Raw genomic sequence first — 11,913 nt, 5'->3', positions numbered from 1 at the left:
CAAATGCCTTTTATTTTACAGATATTTGCTGTATAATGACAAAACGGTAAAATTCTGTAAAAAAATACAGACAATTACCTGTAAAATTACACTTTTTTTTTACAGTGTATGCGCACGCTGTATGGTTGCTGCCACTGAGGTATAGCCCCATCGAAGTGGTTAGTAGCCTATAGGGGACAGCTGGTGAAAATGGGGCCGACTCCCCGCATTTTTTAAACATGTTTAAAAATTATCGGGAGGTCGGGATGGTGCTCATAACGTGCTCGGCTCGGCTCGTAATTCCTCTCACACGCTGCGAGCCGCGACCATGCGAGCATCACCGATTCCACTCGATTTCTCCCGAGTGAAAAAAATCGTCTGCGAGCTCTTAAAAACAGCAAAAATCGCACCGTGTACGCCCGCCTTAAGCCATTTTTTGGCTTTGTTTCGATTAATTGTGCAGCCCTAACCATAAGCAAATAATATAGAACTTGTAGAGACAAATTTGCATCTACATTGTTTTACTTAGCCTTCAATCATATCATTAAGACACTGAAACAATGTCATGCGATACAAAAATGAGCTGCACTGTTTTTTCTACCCTCAGCCTCAAGGGAGTCTTTATACACAGACTGCTGGATGCACAATCTGCAATGTCTTGGTTCATGCTGTGAATTGTCTCTTGTTCCGCCTTCCTTGAATGCCACTTTGGTGTCATCCTTTCAGCTGAACAGCTGAGGCTGCGTACAATGGCTTTGAAAACAACAACAACAAAACTAATGAATTGTTGAGCTTGTACATAATTGCAATAGCTGGTTACATGAAGATAAAGTCATTCAAGGTATTGAAACTTAGCATGATATAACAGATTGGGTTTGTAGCATCTAAAACTGGCAGGTCATCCAAGCACACCAGAGATCTGAAATATGTAGATTTGTACACAAACCCTGTTTTTTTATGTTTTTTTTTTTTTGTTTTTTTTACGCTCAACTACAAAATGTTTATAAAATAATATATAAAATATCTAAATTAATATTTAAATTCTACAAATAAGTGTCCACAGTAAATATAAAAAATTTGCGTACTTGTGTACTATTTATTTATTATTATTTATCTATTTGGTTCCACTTTATTTCGATAGTCCACTTCAGACATTCTACTAACTATAAGTAACTTTGCAACTACATGTCAACTAACTCTCATTAGAGTATTAGTAGACTGTAGACTGTTAGATTTTGTTCGGTGTTAGGGTTCGGGTTAGTAGAATAAATTGACTTGTAGTTGCCAAGTTACTTATAGTCAGTAGAATATCTGTTGGGAGAACATCAAAATAAAGTGTTAGCAGATATTAAGCATACAGTCTACTAATAGTCTCATGACAGTTAGTTGACATGTAGTTGCAAAGTTACTTATAGTTAGTAGAATGTGAATTTGAATGTGAGTAGAAGTGTTATTTTTGAAAACATAATTGCAACAAAATTCCTTTACTTGGGAAGCAAAATTCTGAAACATAATGGATTTGTCTGTTTGCAGAAACATATGAAATCTGCAAAAAAAGTCAGTTTTTTCAGGGTTAAAGTGATGACTGCTACAGTATAGTCACATTGCACATTACAGCGACCTAAAGCTTTGCATCATCAACCGTGTAATTCTGAATCATTGGAGGCATTGAACCTCTATTCTGCCATTTTATGTAGAATAGATGTGAATGTCTCTGTGTTCATTATACTGGTTCATTTCACAAAGAATGAGCAAGTCCAATAGTCATGTCTGTCTGTGTAGTGTATAAGACATTGGCATTCAGGAAGCATGGATACCCCATTAAACCCATTCAATACTCAGCCAAAATGAGCGCTGCTCTGTAAAACAGATTATTAAAATAGCTGAGAAATGAAATTTCTGATCCTTGATCCTTGGTTACGCTACAAATAATATCTGTCATTGTGATTGACAGGGTTGTATTTTTTTTAAATATTTGTTTTCATTTCTGTATGCCATCTTCCTGTTGATTACAGCCAATATTACCAAAATCAACAATAATAATAATTCAGGTCTCAATGATTCATTCATACTTTTTATTAAATGTAGTCCGTTTTCTCCCTTTTGTATTCTTTATCATAGAACATAAAAGCATGTAGTCTTTTTGGACTGTTAAAACATTCTCAGATTAACCAAAAAACCTTTTAAAAAAACTAAAAACATGGACAATTGACAGGAATAAGTCCAATGAAACATTTTGTATGAACAAAATATAAACAGACTACATGCTTTTATACTATATGATAAAGTGTACAAAAGTAAATACATAAAAGAACATTTTGATGTTGGTTCTCCGCGTGCTGCCAAAACAGCGCCGACCCACAGATGCATGGACTCTACAAAACCACTGAAGGTGTCCTGTGGTATCTGTCACCAAGATGTTAGCAGCAGATCCTTCAAGTCCTGTAGGTTGCATAGACAAACTTATTGGTCAAACTTAAGGACATCTTTCAAATTGCGTCCATGTGAATGGCCGGACCCAGTGTTTCCCAGCAGAACATTGCCCAGAGCATCACACTCCCTCCACCGACTTGCCGTCGTCCCACAGTGCATCCTGGTGCCATAATTTCCCCAGTTAAACGGCGAACACATTCACAGAAAGTCCACATGATGTAAAAGAAAAGACCTCTGAAAAGACCCCTTCCCCTGCTCCAAGGTCCAGTTCTGATGACCATGTGCCTATTCTAGGCACTTATGTTACGCCGGTGGACGGGTCATCAAAGGCACTATGATTGGTCTGCAGTTTCGCAGCCCCATATGCACTGTGTGTTGTGACACATTCCTCCCTGTTTCAGAGATACTCTGACACCGTCACCTTACCACAATTTGACCCTTGTCAGAGTCGTTCAGATCTTTATTCCTGCTCATTTCAACTGCATCCAACAAACTTATTGTTTGCTTACCATCTAATCCACCCAGACCTTAATATGTGGCCTTGTTAGGAGATGATCAATAATATTCTCTTCACCTGCTGTGACTGGTCATAATGTTCTGGCTCATCAGTGTGTGTATATGTGTATATAATAAGTATTATCTAGTTCAGATAGAACATCTCGTAGTTTCTCTGGACTAAAGAGTCTTCCTGTTGACGATAAATATAGAGTCAAATTAATTGTGATTGATTGGAAGATGAATAGCGACCCAGTTTGAGAGAGGAACTGGCGCTGAAGTGTGTTCCACCGTCTCCTAAACCTTTGTGTGGAGATGTGGATTTATTCTCCGGAGCAGAGCACTATTGATGACTTCGTCCTTTCAGCATAGAGGAGAGTGTGCAACTATGTCTTCACACAATGTGAAGCTCCTGCGGGGAAGAACCGATTAAATTAAAGTGCTTCTGGTGCAATCACACCAAGGTCATAAGGATGCAGCACAAACTGCTTCTGGCACAAACTTCTGTCTCATGTGAAGACAGCTTGTCTGTTGCTACGTGTGGTTTGGCCACCTCTGCTCAACGTGTTGATGGAATGTGGAAAATTATACTGCCAGTATCAAGTTCTTATTAGGAGGAAATGCTGAATCAAATGTCTTTGTAAACAACTGACTGCCTCTATGTGATTCATGCCAGGAGAAACTTTTGTCTGATGTTTGATGAGCATGTAGTGAATAAATGCTTGTATATGTATGTGTGTGCATAGTTAATTAAATATTAAAAATAACTTAAGTTAAAAAAGTTAGTGTAAAGCTCTAGTACTACATTATACTACTATGACTACAGTAGTAGTAGCACTGCTATTACAACAACTAGTAGTCATACAGTACTAGTAAACCCTACTACTACAACTACTACTATTACTATATTTCCAATATGCATAGTAGTAGTAGTAGTAGTATCATTACTAGTAGTTGTTGTAGTAAATCATAATTATACTACTACTACAACTACTAGTTGAACCTATACCAGCATAGTACTACACCATACTACTATTACTAGTAGTAGTACTACTTTTTACAACAACTAGTAGACATAGTAGTAAACCATACTGCTACAACAACTACTACTACAATTCTAATATACATAGTAGTAGTAGTAGTAGTAGTAGTAGTACCATTACAAGTAGCCATTGTAGTAATCCATACCTTTACTACTGCTGTTTTCTTTTTTACTATTACTACTTCTACTACCACTACTGTCACTTTCTGTTGGTGTTTAGTTTCATTTTCATGGACTTTTAGTTTGTTTCTCTTCAGTTACTTGTTCCCTTTGTTCCATTTTCCCGCTCTTCATTTGTTACCATAGTTATTGATTAATTAGTTGGCACCTGTTTGTCATTGAGTTCATTCACCCTGTGTATTTAAGTCCTTCAGTTCATTAATTTCATTGTCCGGTATTGTTTGTGCCTAGCACGCTGTTTCGTCACTGTTTGCCTGTTACTCTAAGAGAGTTACTAACAAAGAGTTTGTTTTATTTAATCAATATTCACTTTAATTTTGAACCCTGATTGTCGTCTTCATCAGTGGACTTTAAAGGAGAAGTTCACTTTTAAAATGAAAATTCTGTCATCATATAATCACCCTCATGTTGTTTCAAACCTGTATGAATTTCTTTCTTCTGCTGAACAGAAAGGAAGATATTTAGAAGAATGTCAGTAACCAGACAGTTTTTGGGTACCATTGACTTCCATAGTATATTTTTTTCCTACTATGGAAGTCAATGGGACCCAGAAACTGCCTGGTTACTGATATTCTTCTAAATATCTTCCTTTCTGTTCAGCAGAAGAAAGAAATTCATACAGGTTTGAAACAACATGAGGGTGATTATATGATGACAGAATTTTCATTTTAAAAGTGAACTTCTCCTTTAAATATCATTTCAACTAGTTGAAGTTATACTACTAGCATAGTACTACATCCAACCATCTAAAGTCCGCATAACCTAGTGTATACGTCAGTAAAAAATAAATAAATAAGTCACTGGGTTTAACAGCAGCTTGACTGTTTTCAAAACGTAGCTTTGAGTTACTTTCTCTAACAAGTAGCATGGAGCTTATATATGGTTGGTCATTGGATGGCAGCATAGTTTGAGGCTGCATTTAACTCCACTTTTAGACATATTCTTGTGAACTTCCCCTTGGGGGAATCCCCAACACCATTTTGAAGTGTGTTCAACTTCAAGTGGACGAGGTAAGTTTATTTGGACAGACAGTAGCGAGTCTACTCAACATGTACACTTCAGGCAGATCCATAGACCACAATGCACCATGATTATAACGTCACAGCAGAGCGCACTTAATTTACACCCACCCCACACAACTATTGGAGTTATTTTGACATTTAACCACATTTAATAATTGTAGCTACAGTGTTGTCAGAAATATAGATTTTTCGATATGTATCGATACAGGAATATCTGAAATGATTCCAATAATCATTTTCTGCAGTATCGATTCACCTATACCAGCTGCGCGTTCTCACTCTCTCTCAGTCACTTGTCTCATTCACTCTGGTTGAATAGTGCTTGTATTGCGATAATTTTACTTATTCCCGCAGGTTTTGCGCTCACACCAAAAGCACGTGCATCACTGATCTAAATGGCACTTTCATAAAGCCGCCTCTATTGTGAGTACCAAATTGAGATCTTTTTTTTTTTTTTTTTTTTGCTGATACTATTAGGTGCTTAATTTTAAAGCAAGTCACGATGCACCACCATTTGATTGATTTAATCAACTGGATGTTCATTAGATTATCTCATATTGAGCTTTGCGGAAGATGTCATATGGGATTGGGACAAAGTGGAACATTTACTAATACAGGAAACATCAACTCATATTGCCCATATTGGGAGGTTGGTTCATTTTAGTGAAATGGATCGTTTAGACAGTAGATTTAAATAAACTGATTCACGTATTTAAATTTTCTGAATTCTTCATATTTTATTGTCTAGTGAGTTTTAGATGCTTGCTATTAAGGCTACTTTAAGAAGAGTGCAGTCTGTTGCTTCAGTTGAGTTTTATTTTAAAACTAATGGCATCTGTGTTGTAAAATGGGTTGTATTTTGCATTAAAGCACATCATTGATTTGCATGCTTTTTGGTTTGACTCATGGTTTGAATAGACCTTTCATCTGCAAATTGATTTGCTTTTGTGTTTCATTCTAGATCAGGCCAGGTGCACTGCATACTATATTATTTTTGTTATGATTTGGGGGATTGTGAAACATTTTCACTGTATCCTGCTAAAATTGTTGATATTAGCTTTTCCATATATGATATACTACATAAATTTAGATTTTAGATTGAAAGAAAATTGCACATTGTAAGCCAGGCTTGAGGTGAGCCTCTCGAGCATGTTAAGAGGGGTACTATTCATTTTTAAAAGAATTAAGCTGCTGTCTATGAAGAGCATCTCAGTTCAGTCACTTATGAGTTTTCATTTCAGTTTGGAGGTTATGTAGATGGCAAGGTTTCAGACAGACCCTTTGTGTTTATTTTGCTTGTGTGATCTCAGGGGATGTGGCGGTAAAATGAGTCACCACTGGAGCCCCTCCATGTCTCGCTGGGTGAGTCTGATCTGTTCGCCAGGCTCAAGTGCTGTCAGATGCTTCTATCAAGAGCTCTAGTGGTGGCCACAACATATGCTTGATAGGCCGTTTGAGCCTCTGCTGTGTTTTTCACATTCCAAGTCATTAACGTAATTTATTTGGGCTTGACTTTTGGAAACTATGAACATAAGTAACCTGGCTTGCGGTTCACCTGGGAACAGAGGCAACAGTTTTTGTTTAGCAATTTATTTACTGCAAGAAAACTGTAAATGACCACTTCTCTTACTACATTACTAAAATGACTACTTTATATTACCATCATTTATTATTACTACTAGTAGTAGTACATGCCTATTTGCAATCATGATAATACACCTCACTTCTAGTAGTAATAGTATTAAAAGTAATACCACTAATAGTGTCACATGGCTATAATGAGTGCACAATGAAAGAATATCACTAATAAAGTGTTTAATTATAAATTAAAACTGGAACGTGCAGGAGATAACAGGAACAATAATCATTCAAACATAACCATGTTAAAGGAATAGTTCACTTAAAATTGAAAATTCTGTCATCATTTACTCACCCTCAAGTTGTTTCAAACTGCTGAACACAAAGGAAGATATTTTGAAGAATGTCACTAACCAGACAGTTGATGTACCCCATTGACTTCCATAGTAGGAAAACATACTATGGAAGTCAATGGGGTCCATCAACTGCTTATACTACTATAGTTGTCATAGTAAACGACATTACTATTATTACTGCTACTATTAGCAGAAAAGTCAAAACAATAATAATGAGAGGGAGAAAAAGAAGGAAAGTCTCCAACTGAACAAATATAAAGACATTAAATCCAGTAAGCAATGCCATCTTGTTACAGTGTTTCCAGCTGCACTCTGCATATTAGGATGGAAACTAGATTCAATTTGATTCAAATTTGTAATCCTACTTTAGTTTAAAATGTTCTGTCTAACCCTTCTGCACAGTATTGGCGAGCTTACATAGAAAATCACTGCTAAATACAATGTCATTACCTAACTGTTTCCATCTGAGTTACATTTTTTTAGAAATCCCAATGTCATTCAAATATCAGTAGGCATAGTTAAAGTCCCTGCCAAACATTTGTGAATGAATCCACAGACCATTTCTTTTTGCTTTTAAACAAGAACAAATCTCTTACAATTATCTCTCTTTCTTCATCTGCTGGTACATTCTAAAGTCGGCCAAACCTCATGATGTGACAGGTAATGCAAAATATATACAGTATAAAATATGATATCTTGGTGCCACTATGTCCACCATTCCTTGGAACAGAATAAACAACACTGATTTCAGAGTACTTGAGACAAATCAGGATAAAAATATATGTATAAGGGAATTGAACCTGTTAAATTGTTAATATGTTCAGATAGAGGGTGCAGTCTGATGTCCTTTACATGCAATCTGCAAATAATCACATGCAAATTTCAGAGTTTGCTGTAGGCTAGTTCTGCAGTGCATATAACTCAGAGTTCCTCTGAAACCTTCCACTTCCCCCAGCTCCACCTGCCTGTAAGGGGATGTATATTTAGCAGCATATCTTACATGCTCATAACAGAGTGTCTGGACTGCTGAAAACTGATTTCAAGCTGATTTCCAACCAACATCAAATCACTTAATTGAAACTTTAAGCATTATTTCACTTTGTTTTAGGGTATGTTTACATGACAACGATGTACGGAAAAGTTTTTTCTTAGCTTTTTCCCGTACAGACGACAATGTTGTCAAAACGATCCCCGTTCACATGGATCTGCGAAAACAACAAAAAATGCTGTATCATCAAGCCAGGCCAGTAGTTAGCGATGTTACTTTGTAGGCTGAACATGTAATACGTATGTGCATGACGTCACGTTTTTACAAATTTGTGTTTTTGTAGTTTACACGGAGATGATAACGGTATAGTTTTTTTGTTTTGTTTTTTACGTGCACTTCGAAACCCTTTTTTAAAAGCTTTCGTTTTCAGGCCCCAAAACGCCATTGCCATGTAAATGAACGGCCAAAATGCATAGAAAGTTTTCAGTTTTTAGTTGAAAACGGTGTCATGTAAATGGCCCCTAAGTGCTCATGCTGTGTGGAACTGAACTATGTGTTGGCTGACTGTACAGACTCTCCACTTGAGCATTAAAACAAATGTTTCTTCCTGACCCTGACTGCTGTAACTTACCATCATGCATTTCTCATGGGACCATGTTTTCAGCCAAAGCTGGTTCTTGTCTTGCTTGCTTATGTTGATGTTTCTGAGCACATCCTCAGCAGTTCACATCCTAGATCTCTGTTTCTGTGTTTCTTTTCTTTTAAATCTTTTAAAATTATTTTAAAATATATATTTTTTTTTCTCAGTCTGCTTTTAAAACTACTTGTATTCTTTGTGGTCTAATCTAGTAACAAACCATCTTCCTAGAACATAAATGCAAAATGTTTTTTCTTAGGACTTGCAAACTGTTGTGATTTTCCAAGGTCCATTTGAGAAACTCAAACTGTGAAAAGAAAAGAGAAAATGACCAAGCTCTGCTTTAACAAGTGTTTCATCTTTAGCTCTTTCTGAATGGAAATTGTTTGTTAGAGTAAATGTAAGAGAACTTTCCTGTGATTTTCTTTTCTTTTTTTCTTCTTCATGATTACATGAGGATACTGAAGCAGGCACCAGCTTGCCTTTGAATGTAGCTGTGGTTTCTTCGGCTAGAGCGCAAGGAACTTTAACCTCCTCTTTTCATCAGAGTTCTGGTATATCATGGGTCTTGCTCGCATTGTGTGATTTGTTGAAGGTTACAACTGGCATGTTCCACCTGAGCAGCAGAACCCCGAACCCTTTTGCAACGCACACATATGGAGGTCTGCAGTTTCCAGACTGTATTGTTGCTGAGGAAAAAAGTTACATTTGTATTGCCGTGTGCCAATGGGCCCTGACAGCTGGTGTGTTAATGATTTAAATGTTTTGTCACATCACATTAAACTGGCAATGACTTTTTCATTAGAGCAAATTGAAGTGAGACAGACAACAAAACTATAAATGTGTAATTGTTCTGAAGATAAATTGTTCTCTATTAACTTCATAATTCCTCACACATTATTGCCTGAATGACAGAATAGCTTTGCATTTTCTTAAAACTGTGCCATATAGATGAGACTGAGAGCAATTATTACAATTATAACAAAGTTTGATCACAAACAAGATGGAGTACTGGACACTTATTTAATCAAAGTACCAAAAGACTGTTCTTGATTTATTAGCTGATTAAAACAAATCCCCATTTCTGTAATACAATAGCCTATATACAGGCTCAAAAGTTTGGAATGATTTAATGTTTTTTTTTTGTTTTTTTTTTTTTGTTTTTTTTATGTTTTAAAGGGGTCCTTGATTATGATTTCACTTTTTTTTAGGACTACAACAAATGGCTGGTAGGGACTACAATAAACTTCTTCCTGGGTTGGTGACATCACAATCCCTACAATTTACATAAACCCTGCCCCCCGGGAAACGCCATGTTGGGCTCCTTTAGAGAAGAAGAAGAGTGGTTGTCGCTGTTTTTAACACCCCATTTTGTCCTAAGGCTGACAAACTTAGAGAGGTCACAATTTATTTTCAACACTGTTCCTGAAGATTATAACCTCAACATAACCTCAACCTCCGACATTTTGCGGAGAACAGCTTCCAGAAGAGAGTACAATGTAGGCTATACGAACAAAAGCTTCTCCTGAAAGACTTAGCCATTTCCGTTTTGTTGGGACAATATGTTGTTTATCGATCTCAAATTGTAAGTATGTCTTATTATTTGTAGTTTTGTTTTCTATTAACAGTTCCAATTATAAGCTTTATGTAGTTGCTATGATAGCTATGATATAAACGAATGGCAAAGCTTTGCCTCTGCTAGCCTTCTAACTAACATTACAGTATACCACAAGGGCATCATTAGGAAGCATGGCATTAGTTTTCATTGTTGTGCTGTTGATACGCAGCTCTATATTTCTTCACGCCCTGACAAAACTTACCAATTCACAAAATTAACGGAATGCATAGCTGATATAAAAAACTGGATGACTAGCAACTTCCTACTACTTAATTAAAAAAACAAAAAACAAAAAAAAAACAGAGATTCTAATTATTGGATAAAAAACGTCCAAAATACTGTCTAACACTTGATGGCTGCTCTGTCAAGTCTTCGTCGTCGGTTAGGGACCTTGGTGTGCTCTTTGTTACCAATCTTTCATTTGTGAAAGTCACATGTCTAGTATCTGTAAAACTGCATTTTTTTCATCTTAAAAATATATCTAAATTCCGTCATATGCTCTCAATGAAAAATGCAGAACAATTAGTTCATGCGTTCATGACATCAGGGCTAGATTATTGTAATGCTACAATGGGTGGTTGCACTGCACGCTTAATAAACAAACTCCAGCTGGTCCAAAACGCAGTACCTAGAGTTCTTACCAGAACCAAGAAGTATGACCATATTAGCCTGGTTCTGTCAACACTGCACTGGCTCCCTATTAAACATTGTATACATTTTTAAACATTGCTGATCACTTACAAAGCACTAAATGGTTTAGCTCCCCAGTACTTTAGCGAGCTCTTAACGCATTATAGTCCTTTACGTCTATTGCAATCTCAAAATTCCGGCCAGTTGATAATACCTAGAATATCAAAATCAACTGCTGACGGTAGATCCTTTTCCTATTTGGCATCAAAACTTTGGAACAATCTTCCTAACATTGTCCGGGAAGCAGACACACTCTGTCAGTTCAATAATAAATCTAGACTAAAAACACATCTCTTTGGCCTAGCATACACATAACACATTATAGACTTCTGTAATTCAATGTTAGGCTGCATAGTTTAGGTCAGCCGGAACCGGGAACATTCCCCATAAATCCTGATGTACTTGTTACATCATAAGAAGGATGGCGTCTACGCTAATATTAGTCTCTCTGTTTATCCGAGGTTTACCGCAGTCCGCCGGATCCAGGCCGTATCCAGATCTGATGAAGGACCTGCGCCTGGACACGATGACAACACAGTTCTGAAGTGTCAACCATCCCCTGTGAAGGCCTCCTTTCCTTCCCTTTACCTCAGTATAGATAAAATGTTGTCGGGATAATTCCGGTTCGCGTGGTTACGCAGACGCGACAAAACATTTCTGTATTATAAATTTTTAAGGCCAGACAAGTAGCTTATTGAGGGTTGATTTTTCAAGAGGACTACACGCCTGCGCACATATATATTCAAACACGCATACCTTTGGACTGAACACGTAATGCGCATGTGTGCGACGTCTGCGTGAATGATCTTCACAACAGAAGTGAATCAATCAATCAAAACTAACTTTAGCTGGACAATAACTTTATCCTAGAGCTGTTGCAAAGCCTAAACAGTCT

Source organism: Abramis brama (genome assembly GCF_963993115.1).
Source record: "Abramis brama genome assembly, chromosome: 18".
Lineage (NCBI taxonomy): Eukaryota > Metazoa > Chordata > Actinopteri > Cypriniformes > Leuciscidae > Abramis > Abramis brama.
This window is presented reverse-complemented; position numbering follows the sequence as displayed.